This window comes from Hyperolius riggenbachi, chromosome 4 (genome assembly GCF_040937935.1).
Source record: "Hyperolius riggenbachi isolate aHypRig1 chromosome 4, aHypRig1.pri, whole genome shotgun sequence".
Classification (NCBI taxonomy): Eukaryota; Metazoa; Chordata; class Amphibia; order Anura; family Hyperoliidae; genus Hyperolius; species Hyperolius riggenbachi.
In genome coordinates, this window is record NC_090649.1 from 292252255 (window position 1) to 292271090 (window position 18836).

Genomic DNA, 18836 nt, shown 5'->3' on the forward strand with positions numbered 1-18836 from the left:
CTCCCTTACCGCGCACTGGGTGAACCTTGTGGAGCCTGGCTGCGATTCCTCACCTGCTACGGCGCAGGTGTTGCCCACGCCGCAAACAGCTGCACCGCCGTCCCTCCCACTGGATAACAACAGCAGCACCTACCTCTCTGACTCCTTCTCCTCCAACGCATCTCAAAGCTGTACCTCATCCGGAAACGCTAACCCAGCAGCAGTGGGATCGTGGAAGCAGTGCAGCACAGCTGTTGGCATGCGTCAGCAAGCGTTGCTGAAGCTGATCTGCCTTGGGGATAAGCAGCACACAGGGGATGAAATTTGGAGGGGAATAAAGGAACAGACGGATTTGTGGCTGGCACCGCTGGACCTGAAACCGGGCATGGTTGTGTGTAATAATGGGAGTAATCTCATTCGCGCTTTAAGGTTGGCTAAGCTGACACACATCCCTTGCCTGGCGCACGTGATGAACCTAGTAGTTCAGCAGTTCCTGAGGACATACCCAGGCGTGGCCGATCTTCTGTTGAAGGTGCAACGAGTGGCCAAACATTGTAGAAATTCCAGTACTGCTTCGGGGGCACTCGCCAAGATGCAGGAGCGCTTCAATCTCCCCCACCATCGCTTGCTGTGTGATGTCCCTACGCGCTGGAATTCTACGCTGCACATGCTAGCCCGCTTTTGCGAGCAGAAGAGTGCAGTGGTCCAGTACATGACGGCGCAGTACCGAGGTGCATCCGGACAGCTGCCAAGCTTTTGTGGATCCGATTGGGCCAACATGTTGGACCTCTGCCAAGTCCTCCAAAATTTTGAGCAATCCACGTTGCTTGTGAGCAGTGACAACTCTTCAGTCAGCATTACCATACCACTGCTGTGTTTACTGAAGAAGTCAATGTTGAAAATCAAGGAAACAGCTGTCATGATGCAACTGGAGGAATCTGAAGGAGAAAATGATCAGCGTGATGATACCAACATCAGGCCATCTGCCTCAGGAAACGCTGGCCCCAGCAGCTATGACGAAAAAGAGGAGGAGGAACAGCTGGAGTTGGAGCAGGAATTTCATGCCACCACTGATGAGGGCCAGAGCGGTGCACGTTGGACTTCCACAATTCAGCGCGAATGGTCAGCAGAAGCAGACCAGGAAGAAGGTGACAACTATGATGCATCACAACAACTATCACAATGCTCACAAGAGGATGATGAGGATTCTGGCAGGACTCTGGCACACATGGCTCAATTCATGCTAGACTGCATTGAACGCGACCCACGCATTGTGCGCATTCTGGACAACACCAATTACTGGGTTTATACCCTTCTGGATTCATGGTACAAACACAATGTTCCAAAACTGCTTGAAGAAAGAGTCAGACAGGTCAAAATGGAAGAATACCAGCAGGCCCTTGTGGAGACTTTAGAGAGGAGATTGACATCCTCCCCCTCCTCTAGCCAGTTGTACGCCGACAGACTGACTTCCGCAAGCCCAGGACGACCAGGAGGGCAGCAAACAACACAAGCCGCAGCTAGTGGTGCCCAAAAGGGCATTTTCTGACACCCATGTAGCAGCACACAGAACAGCAAGCGTGCAGATCCACCTCCAACACCGATCGCCTGGAGAAGATGGTCAAGGACTACATGTCAGATGGCGTAGCTGTGTTGAACAATCCATCTGCACCCTTCAACTATTGGGTATCGAAGCTAGACACCTGGCACGAACTGGCAATGTACGCAATAGAGGTGCTGGCTTGCCCGGCAGCCAGCGTTATGTCGGAACGCTGTTTCAGTGCTGCCGGAGGCATCGTCACAGATCGGCGTATCCGCCTCTCCACAGAAAATGCAGACCGCCTGACTCAAATTAAAATTAATCAATCCTGGATTGGAAACGACTACGCAACACTCCCAGACCCCAACCAAGTAACATGAACAATGAACATCTGTGATGGGTTAGCGTTTCCGGTCCCTGTTTATTGAACCTCTCATCTGTATTACATTTATGACTGCATGGCGACAAAAAGCAAATTGCTATCCGCACGCTTCTTGTCCGCATGCAAGGCCTGGGTTGTTGTGTCTCAAAGCGTGGCCTTCTCCTCCTGCGCCGCCCTCCTCCTGTTCCATCATGTGTGCTGCTGCTGGGTTAGCGTTACCGGTCCCTTTTCCTGGAACCTCTCATCTGTATTACATTAATGACTGCATGCCGACAAAAAGCAAATTGCTATCCGCACGCTTCTTGTCCGCATGCAAGGCCTGGGTTGTTGTGTCTCAAAGCGTGGCCTTCTCCTCCTGTGCCGCCCTCCTCCTGTTCCATCACCTGTGCTGCTGCTGGGTTAGCGTTACCGGTCCCTTTTCCTGGAACCTCTCATCTGTATTACATTTATGACTGCATGCCGACAAAAAGCAAATTGCTATCCACACGCTTCTTGTCCGCATGCAAGGCCTGGGTTGTTGTGTCTCAAAGCGTGGCCTTCTCCTCCTGTGCCGCCCTCCTCCTGTTCCATCACCTGTGCTGCTGCTGGGTTAGCGTTACCGGTCCCTTTTCCTGGAACCTCTCATTTGTATTACATTTATGACTGCATGCCGACAAAAAGCAAATTGCTATCCGCACGCTTCTTGTCCTCATGCAAGGCCTGGGTTGTTGTGTCTCAAAGCGTGGCCTTCTCCTCCTGCGCCGCCCTCCTCCTGTTCCATCACATGTGCTGCTGCTGGGTTAGCGTTACCGGTCCCTTTTCCTGGAACCTCTCATCTGTATTACATTTATGACTGCATGCCGACAAAAAGCAAATTGCTATCCGCACGCTTCTTGTCCGCATGCAAGGCCTGGGTTGTTGTGTCTCAAAGCGTGGCCTTCTCCTCCTGCGCCGCCCTCCTCCTGTTCCATCACGTGTGCTGCTGCTGGGTTAGCGTTACCGGTCCCTTTTCCTGGAACCTCTCATCTGTATTACATTTATGACTGCATGCCGACAAAAAGCAAATTACTATCCGCACGCTTCTTGTCCTCATGCAAGGCCTGGGTTGTTGTGTCTCAAAGCGTGGCCTTCTCCTCCTGCGCCGCCCTCCTCCTGTTCCATCACGGGTGCTGCTGCTGGGTTAGCGTTACCGGTCCCTTTTCCTGGAACCTCTCATCTGTATTACATTTATGACTGCATGCCGACAAAAAGCAAATTGCTATCCGCACGCTTCTTGTCCGCATGCAAGGCCTGGGTTGTTGTGTCTCAAAGCGTGGCCTTCTCCTCCTGCGCCGCCCTCCTCCTGTTCCATCACGTGTGCTGCTGCTGGGTTAGCGTTACCGGTCCCTTTTCCTGGAACCTCTCATCTGTATTACATTTATGACTGCATGCCGACAAAAAGCAAATTGCTATCCGCACGCTTCTTGTCCTCATGCAAGGCCTGAGTTGTTGTGTCTCAAAGCGTGGCCTTCTCCTCCTGCGCCGCCCTCCTCCTGTTCCATCACGTGTGCTGCTGCTGGGTTAGCGTTACCGGTCCCTTTTCCTGGAACCTCTCATCTGTATTACATTTATGACTGCATGCCGACAAAAAGCATGTTACCTGTGCAAAGAAAACAGACATTTCCCGCATTTAAAAGACAGTTTTCCCTTTGAAACTTTAAAATCGATTTTCTCAAAAACTATAAGCTCTTTTTGCTAAATTTTTTTCTTCTTGTACCCACTCCCAAGGTGCACATACCCTGTAAGTTTGGGGTATGTAGCATGTAAGGAGGCAGTACAAAGCACGAAAGTTCGGGTCCCCATTGACTTCCATTATGTTCGGAGTTCGGCTCGAACACCCGAACATCGAGGCCATGTTCGGCCTGTTCGGCCCGAACCCGAACATCTAGATATTCACCCAACACTACTTGTAAGTAGATTAACTGAAAGACCAATGCAGCTGAAATTTCAGACTTTTAGACAATGGATGCGTTTGTGATACGAGTCAATGATTTCCTAGATGTCGAAGCCCATATCAAATGACAATTCTGAAAGTTTAAAGTAGAAGTTCAGACAAGAATTAGAAACAAAATCCCTCTGAGGAGAAATATTTATACTCCCTACAGTTATAGACATCCATCTCCACACAGATCCTTTTCTTCTGAAAACCAAAGGCTCTCTTCTTTTGATCTATATAGTTTTAGGCTTATTATGCATATTGACAATAGACCCCTTTGATTAATTTTTCATATAATAAATTTATCAAAAGGACCAAAAAAAAATTATCAAATGTGTTCACACATTATAGGATTAACAAAATAATTTGGTTTAGAATTCAGGCTAAACTGTTACCAAAAGCACCAAATCTTTACTAATATTTTAAAATGTGCTTAAAGGGAAATTAGTGTTTGGCATAAAACAAAAAAATGTTTCCATACTCTTTATTACTCATACACTTGGGATTTGTAAACAAGTGACATTATTTGTGGACAAAAGCAAGTCTCCCGTCCGACGAACTCACAGGATAGCTAGGAACTGTCATTGCATGGAAAGACCACATAGTTAATTGATGTGTAATTCTTTTTATGTTAAAAAAAACTCAGCTGTTTTGTGGTTATGCCAGACCTGGGCAAACTTTGTGTGACCCAGGCCATATTCTGCGGGCTGCATTCCTAACATGCCTGGCCTCCTCACCTCTCTTTCCCCCTCCCTCCCTGCAGAGTCGAGAGCAGGCGGTTAACTCACCTACATAGCACTTCCAGTGGCGCGTCTCCATAGTAACAGGCCATCACGTGATATGTGTCACATGTCATGCCAGCGTACCACACTCTGGCAGCCAGCGTGTAATACGCTGGAGTGTCATGCGATGGCCTGTTACTATGGAGACGCGATGCTGGAATCGCTATGTAGGTGAACTAACCTCCGCTAATTGCCCACTCATGACCCTGCAGGGAGGGAGGAGGAAAGAGAGGAATTCGGCCACCTAGCGGCAGGCTGGATGTACAGCGCACATGGGCCGGATTTGGTCCGCAGGCCGTAGTTTGCCCAGCACCGGGTTATACAGTACTGTTCAGATACTGAAATTTTTTGAAGAAAATAACTTTGCAGTTTATAAAATTGAGCAATTATTCAGGGAATATACTGTTCACTTCCTTCCTTCCTTCTAGCTACACGGTCTGTGGCAGCCATCTGATAGGCTGCCTCTTAACTTAAGTGTTTCCTGCAAAGAAAAACAGAGAAAAACACACTTTGTTAACCTGCTCAATTTTTATGAAGAAATTATTTGTCTTTAAAAGGTTATCAAAGTATGGCTAATTTCATAGAGCAGAGAGGAACTGTTGACTGTAGTTCCACAGTAAAGTTCCATAGTACCAATGCTTTTGGTTATTTAAATATGGATAAAACACTGCCACCACTACACCACCACCAAAAAGTAACCATTGGCTATAAAACCTCTGAGGTTGAAATATAGTACTGATTATAATTGCTTTTGGGCAACTGACAGTGGAGCATGAGAGCAAATGCTGCTGTTACTTTCCAAGGTATTACAGTTGATGGTTTTAATTGTGTTAATCTATTCTTCACTTGTTTAAAAATGTGGCAGTTAATTGTGTGTTTGTTTTTTTGTTATGATACTTCAAGTTATAGCTTGTATATGTAGCAGGATACCCTGTAGGGTCTATAGCTGTCCTTTTTTCTTATGTTGACAGCTGTATTATATTCTCTGCATTTACTTAGGGTAGGCATACATGATGAACCATCAGCAACTTTACTGAGCTAACAAATGAATATTGCAGCATACATTATGTGTGCTGTACATCATTTTTTTTAAATATGATAAGTCTATAGCAGCCATTCTTTGCACAGTCTGTGATGCTACTAATTAGCTAATAGAATCACAAATGGCTTTTCCTTACCCTCAGTGGAGCTGAAATTGACTTATTGACTGAACAAGTACAGTCTCTGAAGTACAGTTGTGCATCCTGCGTTAGATTGAAGCATTATGAAGCTTTATTATTCAGAGCTCTGGCACAGCCAGAACCACATGGAGGTAAAATAACCATTGGTTAAAATACAGTATGTTTGCTAGTCTCAGTTAGTTAAAGAATTATTCTTAGACAGGATTATCCTTAGATTTTATATGTGCATCCTTGGATACAGAGATGATAGATAGATAGATAGATAGATAGATAGGTAGGTAGGTAGCTAGGTAGGTAGGTAGGTAGGTAGATAGGTAGATAGATAGATATTTTACTTAAAAGAAACTTAAAGGAATCATCAGGCGTTGTAAGCCCCCCTGCCTGTGCAGTACACTGTGGACAACGTGGCCGTGATTGACAGCGGCGCTCGCGCAGGCACAGAACGAGGCCGACCCTGAGGTTGACTTCAGTACCGGCGCGGACCCCGGGCCACAGGCTGTGAGCGGAGCTGCGTTGTGGGACATGTTTCTGGGAAGGAGCTGGAGGAAGTTACGGGTAAGTAGATCGAGGGGGGGGGGGGGCTTACAAAGCCTGATGATTCCTTCAAGATTAATAGATTGTTCCTCAGTGGAGTCCGTGATCTAGCCTAGTCGCACTCCACTGCACATGCACACTCCTGGCCACATGTGAACCCTGAGCACATCAAGCGCAGCCAGCTTTAGCAAACTGTGCATGTGCAGAATGCTCCCGGCTATATAGACGTGCGATCAGAATGCGTGCATGGCTGGGACCACGCATATGCAGTGGAGGGTGACTGAGCATGACTGGGGAATTTACCAGGGCACAATGGGGGAGAACAAAGCTGCCCGGGAGGATGGATAAGGAGCCTGTGGCCAAGTATAAATGCTTGGGTTTCTCAGGTACACTTTAATAGATAATTTTAGCATTTAAAAATTAGCACTATAGATTACTGTCAACTAGTACCGTTAACTATACCTGTTTGCATAGCTATAAACGTTGCTTCTCAGGCAAAAAAGGGCTTGGGAGTATTTGTGTATCTTTAGTATTACTACAAACACTTCAGTTTGTTCATAGGATAAACAAAATTAACCCAGCTAATAGAATTTTCGGCAGGCATATTGGTTATTTATAAGTATCATGACAATCTTAGAAAACTGTAACTGTCTGCAAATTGAAATGGAAAGGTAGCTTGCAATAGCATTATAGCGGAACTACAGTCACCACATATGCGATGTCTGAAATGAATGCCTTGCACTTTTTGTAACATAAAAAATGTAGCATTGCAAAAGTTTTTTTTTTGTATGCTGTAAAGTCTCACTTTTAATTTTCTTTATACATGGAGTGCAGTCCTACGGATTATATTTACAGGAAGCTGCTGACTCGGAGGTATGGCAGAGAGAAAGCCAAGGAAAAGTGAAATGAAAGCATTTTCACTCAAAACTTTCAGTCAAAAATGAAAAATCTGTATGTTGTATCTATTGGCCTGTTGTGATCACTTATCAATATGTGCATTTCTGTAATGTCTCGTTTTCTCTTTTAGTTCCATATTTTGTATAAACAAAACAGATACCCTACATGTCCCAGAGGGACTGAGTGTGACATCACCCTCCAATTCCTGTTCCCTTGCCACAGCTTACCATTCTGCCCTCAGACTCTGAGGGAATGCTGAAGGCATCTAGCACTATAGGCAAAGTAACCTTTTGGATTATTCAATTAGAAATGTAGGTGGTGTATACGTGATGCAAAAATGCAATAGTCACAACCAATATATGAAATATTGGAGTTGACTTATACACAAGATCGATTTATATTCGAGTATATACAGGTATGAAAATCTGTGCTGAGTAAATTCTATAGCTGGCAGTTTTCTCAGTAGCTGGCTATACAGTGTTGTATAGCTAACAAGTATGTGAAAGAAGTTCTGCAAACTAAATAACCTATAAATCACGGTTGGCGTAGTAAATGGCACTCTCGCCATGCAGCACTGGGTTCGCATACCCTGGTTTGCATAACGGCCAGGGCACTAACTGGAGTTTGTTTTCCATGTCTGTGTGGTTTTCCTCTGGGCACTCCGGTTTCCTCGCACATCTTAAAACATACTGATAAGTATGTTTGGTTGTCCCTAGACTTATGATGGACATATGACTATGGTAATTAATATAGATGCTGGATTATTGATCTGTGGCAGATTTGCATGTTTTATGAATTCTGCATTAACATCAGAACTTCCTGTTACCATTGGCTTGATTGTGGAGATTTTCCCAGAAGGTCCCACTGGCAGTGGCGTAGCTAAGGAGCTGTGGGCCCCGATGCAAGTTTTACATGGGGCCCCCCAAGTGCTCTATACATAACAATTAATACGGCACACCAAAATCTGCCAATGGCAATTACAGTATCAGAGATGCAAGAAGGGAATGGAGAGCAGTTTGTTAATGATTACCACTATTCAAAGTATCTATAGAAGTGATTATTATGGGAACAGGACCAATAGAGAGCTAATACTGCAGTTGAGGGAGGGCCTCTCTGGGCTCCTCTGGCACAAGGGCCCTGATGAGGTCACAACGTCTGCAACCCCTATTGTTACACCTCTGCCCACTGGATAGAAAGTAGAGTTCATAAATTATTGGGGTATCAGATTTGCGTTTACCTTATGGTTGCTTTTTGAGTACCTATTTTATGCATGCAAAAGGGTCTTGGGTTTATCTGCTTGCAATGTGCAAGTGAGCACTGTTTCACCTAAGATAATTGTTTTTTGTTTTTTGCTTTTGTAATCAGGTCACTGGGTATCTTACTTTCTGTGGACCAGATCAATACTGATGTAAAGTCATGACCTTTTACAACCGATACCACCTGTTGTCTGATACCGTGTACTTTTTTACACTGAAGTTAGACTATTTAGATTTGTCCTGGTTATTTGGGACAATTGCCAGACTTCAAAAGTTGAATGTGATTGAATAGATCCCTGTGGTACTGAGAATTTCATAAAATACTGTCTAGTTTTCAGCAGTGAGAGTCCCATCAATGCTGGCCTAATAGATACCTTCATTTGCAGAAATAGAGTTTCAGCCCTGTAGGCAACCTCCAATGTTCCTCCTAATTGCCTTCAGTCATTTATCCAGATACTGTTCTCCAACTATTTGGGGGAAAACTGCCTTCTGTTATAGCCTTGTAAGGATGGAGGCGCCCAAGTGTAAAAATATATATAAACTTCTGTTAGTTAAAATAAAAATGAGAGGTAATCTCTTTCCTCTCCTGACGCCAAAAACACCAGAGTACTAGAAAAGTATTTATTCAAAACACAAAATAGACAATGCGTTTCACGGGTACTAGCCCACTTCCTCAGGTCAATACACAGTGCCTTGCAAGTGAGGTGAATAGGATATGGTCACCTCTGATAGGACACACTTATATTTTTGTGCTGCACTACAAATCCTCATTTTTTATGGATGGTTCAGTCATCTGGAAGGTGCATAACTATTCCTTCAATAGCACATGTGATAACACATCTTCAAGCTGTATACCACGCCCAAGTGGTGTCTGCCAATTCAAAGCTGGTAACAGAGCTTGACATTTTCTGACTCTCAATGGAAGAAGTCTAACGTATTTCTCTTGGTTCCCTGCTGGTTTGCTATAGCTATTCCTAAAACACAGACAGATAATGATTAATTATGCAATGCCATCAGGAAGGCATCTAATCAGCCCCAAATTAATTTATCAGCATGACAATGGCTCCAGGCATACTGTCAAAATCATAAGGAACTATCATGAAAGAGATAGTATGGCCCTCACAAAGTAGTTTTCTTTATATCAGCATTCAGCAAGCCAAAGACTGAACTAAGTAAGACATCTAAAGTCTGCAGTGGAAGTATAGCAAATTCTCCAGGATGCAAACCCAACCATATGAATACTTGCAGGAACTACATGCAAGTGTGCCTAACAAAAATGCTGCTGTGTTAAGGCAGGGGGTGGTCACATCAAATATTGGTTCGCTTTATGTCTTTGCTGTTTACTGCGCTTTTTAGGAAGCTTTTAGATCTCATCACTTAAGGACCAAGCTTATTTTTACACTTCTGCTATGTTTTTGCTTGAATATTAATATCTCTGGAAATTTTTATCCTACCCAAACATATTAAGTTTAGTTGTTTTTTTTTTTTTTTTTTTTTTTTTTAAGACAAATAGGGCTTTATTTTGATACCATTTCATTTTAATAAATCTAGAGTTTACCTGTGTTTTTAAGAGAATTTTCTGAATTGTTCCGCCAAATATCTCTAAATAACACAAATTGCAGCAGTAAACCTTTCAGAAATTGATTATTCCATATGTTTTCTGTGCACAGGTGTCAAATGTATGTACATTATTAATTTTTAGGTACACATCAGTGGCACTAAGTAATGGTGGAAATTAAGATTTTAATAGTGAAAAGTGATAATTATATGATCATACTGATCACATCATCAGGAGCCAATCAGCATGACTCCTCATTCATTCCAGAAGGTGTCATCAGTCAGAAAGTACAAAAATGCTGCAGTAAAATTCTACTATATGTCAAAAACTAGTGATCCTAAAAAGTCAGTAGATTTTACTTGGGCATTATATTATAAAGCAATGCTATTTTACATTTGTTTTGCTTTTTGTAAATGCCTGAGATCTTTAGGCCCCTTTCAGATGGGTAGCTGGACTACATGTTTGCTGTGCATTTCAGCCTCCTGTCTGATGCCCATCATTGCAATTCAGGTGCAATTTAAATGCAGCCGCATTGCAGTGCCCAGATCTCACTCCGTGGGGCAGGGGCATAACTAAGACTCGCCGGGCCCCCCTGCAGAAATTTTAAGCGGGCCCCCTACCCCCCCCCCCCCCCCCCCGGATCCGCTCAGGGCCGTTTTGGGGGGCTGGAGGGGTCGCAGCATGAGGGGAAAGCTATGGCCACACTCGGCGGGGAGGGGAGACGGTGCAGGGGCGGACAGTGGCAGCTACATACCTTCCGTGCACTCCAGCGGGGTTGCTTCTCTCTCTAGTGTCTGACGCGACTTCCTGTTTATACAGGAAGTTGCGTCAGAGGCTAGAGAGAGTAGCGTCCACGCTGGAGCGCACGGAAGGTATGTAGCTGCCACTGCCCGCCGCTGCAGGAGGGGAGCGCAGAGGGGAGAGCCCGAGGTGAGGGAGGGGGGGACCTTCGAGTGTGGCTATAGCTTTCCCCTCATGCTGCGACCCCTCCAGCCCCCCAAAACGGCCCCGAGTGGGCCCTGGGGGGGGGGGGAGGCCCAGACCCCCCCCCCCCGCGGGGGCATGGGCTGCATCCCCTATTGTTACGCCCATGCCATGGGGGGAGGGGTGGCACCTGTACAGTGCTGGTACAGAGCGCTAAGAAGCACCGACCAGTACAGGAGAGCAGCTTACAAGTGGTGACTTCTCCGCTTGTCAGCTAGAGGCTCTAGCTTCAGTTTTCCTTCTTTGGTAAAGCTCACATTGCCCCAGTTTTAGTCCCCCACTACTATTGCTGGTTTTATCCAAATTCTGCCCTGATAAACATTATCTTTAGTAAGCTTGTGTGGAATTCTCATTTAGATCTAAATAATTCTTACTTTTCATCTGGATTGTGCACTTAGACACTGGCTGTTTAGATGGGGACACAGATGTTATTGGCTTTGTCAAACCAAATCTATGGCCTTTCTAGTGAGTACAGTTTAATCAACCTCGTCTGGTACAGTATGGATGGCCTGTGACAAATGGTCTTTATTCCAGGTGAATAGATTTCCCATGCATTGCTATTCCTCTGAGTAAAGAAAACGTGAGTTCAGTAGCAATTATCGGAGCATATGGTATTGTTGACCACATAGTCTGAAATTACTTTTTTTTTAGAAAATGTTTAGGTTGCAGTAATTGGCTTATAATTGTTGTTATGTATAGCAAACATAGAATGTGGAAAATTGAAATTGTAGTTTGCTTACTGGAATTGCTATAGTTTTTTTTAATTAATTAATGTCTCAGTGGTGTGAAATACAAGTAGCAGTATTGACATGTCTTTAATTGCAGGACATATTTCTGCAGAAAAATATTTACATAGTTTCATCTGTCCAGAATTAACTTACAGCATTGACTACAACTGTTTGTGTTGTGGCTGACTAAATCTTAATGCAGCAGTTCTGTGATTAGACAACGTTTCTTGTGTATTTACTTATCTTCTTTTTTTTATGCAACAACACAATTTAAGTAACATTTACAGTTAATTATTTTCCTTTGCTTAGATGCAGTAATTAAAATAATTAATACATTAAAGATGACTCCAGGTTTAGCATCAATGAGCAGAGATCCCCTACTGCTATTTCAATTAAAAAAATAATTTAGTACCTTTATTTTAAAGTTTAAAGCAGCTTCTGGGTATGATGCCTTCATCTCTGGAAGAGACTCTGTGGCAGTTCTTTGTAACTGGAATATTATCTAGCATGCCATTAAAATACTGCAGAGCCAGGAAGGGGTGTGACTAAATAAGACAGCACTGAGGAAAGAATACGGGGTCACAGAGCCAACAGCAGTTCAGAGCATTTGCAATATCATTAAGGGACATAGCAAGAGCATTTTAGAGTTTTTGTGATCGCCAGAAGTTGAAAAAAAAACAACATTTTGACAATGTAATCCTATGACAGTTTTTACATGAATGCGATTATTTTTCTCCTAAAATCCCAAAAGCGCCGCATGTAGTATTTTTACAGCGATTGTGATCCCGTTAAAAGTATAGAAGTGCTGCAATGAGCAAAAAAGCTTTTAAATCACTGTGACATTGCTAAAATATCGCTTAACAATCACTAGACATTTTCAGTGGGAAACAGCCCTAAGGCTACTTACACACCAAGACGTTGCGTTTAGGGGACGTCATAGGACACATAACGTGCCCCTAACACAACACCTGGTGGTGTTGGAGCAGGACGCTACCAAGAGCCGCGTTACAAGCAGCTCTTGGTACGCCTGCTATGTCGGAGGCACTGCAGGGAGACCACGTAAGCGGTGCTCTCCGCATCACGTGGTCCCGCCAGCCAATCCGCGGCCGCTCCAGGATGTAAACACTGCAAGTGCAGTGAATAATAAGTAGCCATATGCCTGGCCACGTAGCGGCCTCTCCCCGCCTCCTCTGCGCCCATAAAATGAAAAAAAAAACCTACTGAGCATGTGCAAACAGGCTTAGCCGCGTGTAAAGTACTGCATGCAGTACGTTATGTAGACGTGCTGCGTTACAATGTAACGCAACGTGGGCACTGTGAACAGCCCATTGATTTTTCATTGCTGTGCGTTGGGGTGCATTACAGGCTGCTCTAAAGTGCGCCTGTAACGTCCCACTGTGAAAGCAGCCTAAAAGGACAATGACTCATTTGTTATTGGGTATTGAGTATTGGGGAGGGTTGGTTTCCACTTGAGACATAGCATTGAACTGATTTGTTTTTGGGGGGCTCTTTGACAGGTTAAAAAAAATAACATTTTCCTTAAAACAAAATGATTTCAAATCTGCAGCCCAGAAGTTGTGGTGGTAGGAATTTTTAGAGTGAGCATTGTAGGAAACCAGCTGTGTTGTGAATCCGAAGTCATAACAACAAAAGTTGTTTATGTTATACCTTTAAAGACTAACTGTTCAAGATTTATTTGCAAGCTTTCGAAACTTTAAGTTTCTTCTTCAGGCATGTTTCAGAACAGAATCAGAACCATACAAAGTAGTGTCACATACTCAAGCTTATATCATCTGTCGGGAGTAAAAACGTATGTTGTATTCCCAGCATAAAGGCTCTAGACAATAGGTAGAGACATACGCACATTAATCAAATTAGCTTTTGTCAGCACCTAACCACAGGTATACACATCACAGGTATACACAAACTCTAATTAAATTAGCTGTCAGAGAACAACAGGTGGTAACAGGTGATAAGAATTTATACAACAGAGCATAAAAGGTAGGGAAGTCTTCCAGCAGGACACTGTGATATAAAGATTGGGTGCCTGTTTCCAGTGGCAGCATCAAACGATGAAAATAAAATGTCATCAATTATCATATGTATTGGTAGGTCTGATAGCTGCAGTAGATAGGTATTTGTGAAAGTTTGAATGACTTTCCTGTCAGGCAGGAAAAGCATTCCTAGTGCTCATAGTTTACCATGAACCCAGGTATTTAGTCCATGTTTCAAAGTCCCGAACAGTTTCATAAATTCATATTCACATGTCCTTCTTTCATTACCTGACTTGAATCGCCACCCCTTGTCCCCCCCCCCCCCTTTATATGGTGACTCTAAAGACTTCCATGCTGTGGGCAGATGTTTTGAAGTTCAGTCCTACAGCTGTCTCCTTGTTTTTGTCCGTGGTCTGCACCATGGCGCGATGAGTATTGATGCATTTCCGTGTCTGCTTCATCTCCCCGATATGCAAAACGTTGTAGGAAAGTGTCAGTTATTCTTCCAGTTATGGAGGCCAACACTTACTGGGAAGTAAAATGTTTTCAAGGACCCATTTACTGTTCACAAATGTGCATTTCATGCTGCTTCTGAAAACATACCACACAGTCATATTGCCAGGTATTTGCCAACCTAACTGAAACGCTAGCAGAGTGTGATTTTCTTTACTGTAGCAACAAGCTAAAATGTGTACTTCTTGTAAATGCACCACAGTTTCACCTCAAATTTTTAGCATCTAGAGAATAATGACCACATCTAGTCTAATGATGAGGAAGTGTAACTTTAATTGATGAAAATTCAGCTTAGTCATGTATGATGCAAAAATGTATTGTAATCCAAATTACAGCAAGTTTGCTTTGTTTGAAAACACTGGTAGTGCCTAACCTGTAACACCCCTCAGGTGGACTCCTAACCTTAACACCCCCCCCCCCCCAACTAAGCTTAACCCCCACACCTAACCTTAACACCCCACCTTTGCGTCTAACCTTAACCCCCAACATCTTATTTAAAAGGGCACCCGCTATAAAAGAGGGCAGCCCCAGATCCTGCTAATATAGCAGGCACCCTTGTCAACAAAATGCAACTTGCACCATTCCTAACCGCCCCTTATGTATAAAATGCAATTTTTTTCTAGCCACCATGCAGGATGACTAAACAAGCAACAATGAACAACTGTTATTATTTGGTGCCTCCCACTTTACTTCTCCTTGACCAGAGCCGAGACAAGGTCCTCCAGCACCCAAGGCTGAGCCACCAAAGTGTGCCCCTCCATCCCTCCCACCCCAGCTGTCACACACAGATTGCTATTAGACTAAGAGACGCCAGAGGGCCCCCAACCCCCCCAAACACCTTAAGCTCTAGTTATCTGGCTTGCAGTCACTGCCATGTTTACCCTTTTCTTATTTCTCTCTGCTTCAAACACAATAGGGGAATGATAGCTGAGTGAGTTGTGCACCCCCTCCTATATTGCGACCTGAGGCTGGAGCCTCCCTCGCCTCTACCTCTACCTCGGCCCATCCCTGTTCTGACATCCCCCTGCCTTTTCCATATCCCCAAACTGTGTTCCTGCACAGGGATTGTTTTTATAGGTCTGATTTCAAAAGATCTTCAGTGATCCTTTTAACCAACAGTATATGTGTGTCTGTACACAGCTTCAAAAAAACAGTTTTGCGAATGGCCAATTAGGTCTGTCTACTGATGACTTAAAACTAGTTTCTATGTCAGAGTCATCTCAGATAGAGACTTGTAACAGCCTTGTTCCTCTTTATGAAACAGAGAAGGAAAGAATATTGCAAGGCAAAGGAACTAAAACACACATTTTGCAGTAGACACCAACACATTACATTATCTACAGTTATTGTACAGCAGTCCTGTGAGTAGGAGTAGCCTGACAATGATATTGTTGCTAGGCAGACTGTTCTGCTTACTGGAATTGTCTCCTTTTCTGGGTCTAGTAGAGGGACTGTCATAGTAGATCTGAAATGCTGGCACAGCACAGTGAGGATGTGTGAGGGAGAGAAAAATGGCACCCAGAAACACAGTTAAACTGTAAGTGTGCTGATCTTATTATTGGTGCAATAGAAGGATTCTCTGTAATTCAATTGACAGCTTTCATGATGTATTTTGCTCAAAAGGTGAAGTTATCCTTTAACTCCTAGCAAGCTTGGATTTTTTCTAACAGAATGGAATTAAAACTCCAGCTACTTATGTGACAAATTTCCATTAGGAATTCTGATTTATTTTGGTATGTTTTAATCTCTTTAACAGCTCAGACTTACCACTCAAAGAGTGCCTGTCACAAAAGAAGATATCTAGGTGGCTTGGCACTCCTGAAAGCTGCAATTCCATGAGTAGTGCCACATTAAAAAGGCAACCATGGACACCCGAGGGCAATTTTTCATGTACATCCAATCAGAATTCTGGCAATGCACTTGATAAATTGATTATATCTCACACATATGTACCAGTCTACCTGGCTACTCATTATTGTTTTGTTTTTTTTACTACAGAAGAGATGGGGAGCCATATATAGATATAATTTATATGGGAAATATTACCCCCAAACTCTTCATTTTAGGAAAGCATACAATCTGACCTAAATAATTGTAGCCGTTTATTGACCTTTCACTGTTATCTCCTAAACCAGGGGTGTCCATACTTTTTGAGATTGCGAGCTACTTTGAGAACTATCCAGTCAAAGTGATCTACTGCCCCCCCCCCCCAAAAAAAAGAAAAAAACATGCACACATAATTGGGCAGACTCCCACTTCCCCATCTCCAAACATAATTAGGCAGAGTCCCCCATAAATATTCAGGTATAGATCAGAGTCCCCCCTAAATCCACACATATACTTAAGAAGTATGCCCCTTAATCTTTCAAAAATCTTTCAAATCCCAAACATAATTAGTCATAGCTTCCCCCATCCATTCCCAACATAAGTAGATACAATCACTCCCAACCTCCCTCTCCCTAGTCACCCATCTTAAACATGGTAACAGAGTCCCCCCTACAATGTAATTTGACCCCCTCCACATAGTGCAGTGTACCCCCAAATCCCTGGTGTCGACTTATAATAAAAAATGAACACAGATACTCACCTGCAGCCTGAGTGGCTCCTCTCTTCCATCCTCTCTTCACCTCCTCTTCCTAGTTAGAGCCTCTCTGCTTGCTGTGTGGCTGCTCTCACACACCAACTCGCCAGCAGCTCCTCTTCCTCCCTAAACCACGTGAACTGCTGGAAGGGGAGAGTGAAGGATGGCTATCTTGCACAGGAAGTACTGGAGGGGGAGACGCTGTCTCTCATTCAGTTGAGTCTCTCCCCTTCAGCCGTGCTTCTCCCCTTGCCACGTCTCTCCCCTCCCCTCGCTTGTCTGATTGGCTTTTTAACAGAACGCAGCAGCCGCGATCAAGAGCAGTACAGTAAAAGTTGACAGGTCGCAGCCACGTGGTTGCGATATACCCCGATAGTCATTCGCGATCTACTGGTAGATCTCGATCGACATAATGGGCACCCCATCCTAAACTATGCATAACATACACAGAGTCATTTTATATACAGCTTACCTACTCCGCTTACTTGCCATGTTCCCCTATTATTCCCCATAGCTTGTTAGTTCATATAGCCAGCATCCTCTTTCTCCTATTGTATGTTAGGTCTGTTGTATATATTTACTAAATAGTCCCCCTGTGCACACTTACCACATTATGTGCTAAACAACTGGGCATTACTCCTATTGACTTTGTTTGTAAATGTAATTACTTTGTACTGTATACAACACCATCAGAAAATAAATACAGATAATAATGATACTAATACTCAGATGCTGTTACTTTTCTTATCTGGCTGATTTTTTTTCTCCAACTCAGCTGTCCCTATTGCATCCATACTAAATGTGCAGGCTGGAATAAGCCAATCATTATATCACTGCCTATCTGTAGCCATTAAAAAATGTTAGTTGAAGCATTGTGGATAGGTGAAACTCAGTTCAAAAGCAATTAGGAATGTTAATACAACTTGGGGGCATTTATGTTAGTTGAAGAGCATTATACTGTACTTAGGTAAAGGTTAGGTTTGATTAGCCATTCAAATTGGCAAGGTACAAATTCAAAGTTGGGGCTGTTGTGGGGGAAAGGGCTCAGAAGGTTGTTAATGTTGGGGTCTGTGGGGCCTAGGAGAGAGGTGAGGTTAGATTTAGGTAGAAGACAGAGAATAAGGTTAGAGTGAGGTTAGGTGGTGAAGGCAGAGGAAATTGTATTTACAATACTCTTTGTAGTACAGTAAAGGAAAAACAATGGGTATCATTCATAAAGCATTTCCGCATGCGGAAATGCTTAACACCGGTGACTTTCCCGACCACTCAGCATAAGCCCCATTCATAAAGGCTCTTTCCGCATGAAAAGGTGACAGAGCGATACATTTCCGCCTTGTGCGGAGTTTTTCTAGATTAATCTAGAAAAAGTAACAAACACATCCATTCATAAAGATTAGAGCAAGCGGTATCCGGAAGTAAAATACCGCTTGCTCGACAGTAGCGATAGGCGGGCGGAATACATATAAATGAATGGGAGGGACCTCCCAAGCAGCATCAGACAGAGCAGCGCAGGGAGGGAATCGGGCAGCTTTTAAGTTTCCGCATGTCTTCCGCCACGCTGCCGCCAGCTTCCTCCAGAAAACCTCCGCACTTCTTCCGCAACAGGCAGACTTCTTTATGAATGGCCACCCAGAAGTCTTAATTACCGGTTGCGGAGAAGAACGGTGTTTTCCCGCACTACCGACAGCCTGTTTATGAATGATACCCTATGTGTGAAGTAAAAAAAAAAATCAAAGGTGAAACTGCTGTTTTTGCTGACTTTACATCATTTTTAGACTGAACCTTCAGATTTTCTCTGTTTCTGCCATAGAGGTGGATGAGTCTGCGGGACTGAAGTCTATTTGCCTTGCCCCCCATAGGACCTATTTACAATCTTTGTATTACCTAGTTAACCTGCCTGGCGTTCTATTAAGATCGCCAGGCAGGCTGCGGGAGGGTTTTTTTTTAATAAAAAAAAAACTATTTCATGCAGC

The 18836-nt window shown here is 43.7% G+C and overlaps 1 protein-coding gene across 6 annotated transcripts in view; it reads left to right on the forward strand.

The window, feature by feature from the left end:
- The window catches only part of NKAIN2 (sodium/potassium transporting ATPase interacting 2), a 1108222-nt gene that overhangs the window by 216971 nt on the left and 872415 nt on the right, over nt 1-18836 (forward strand). The window lies entirely within an intron of this gene.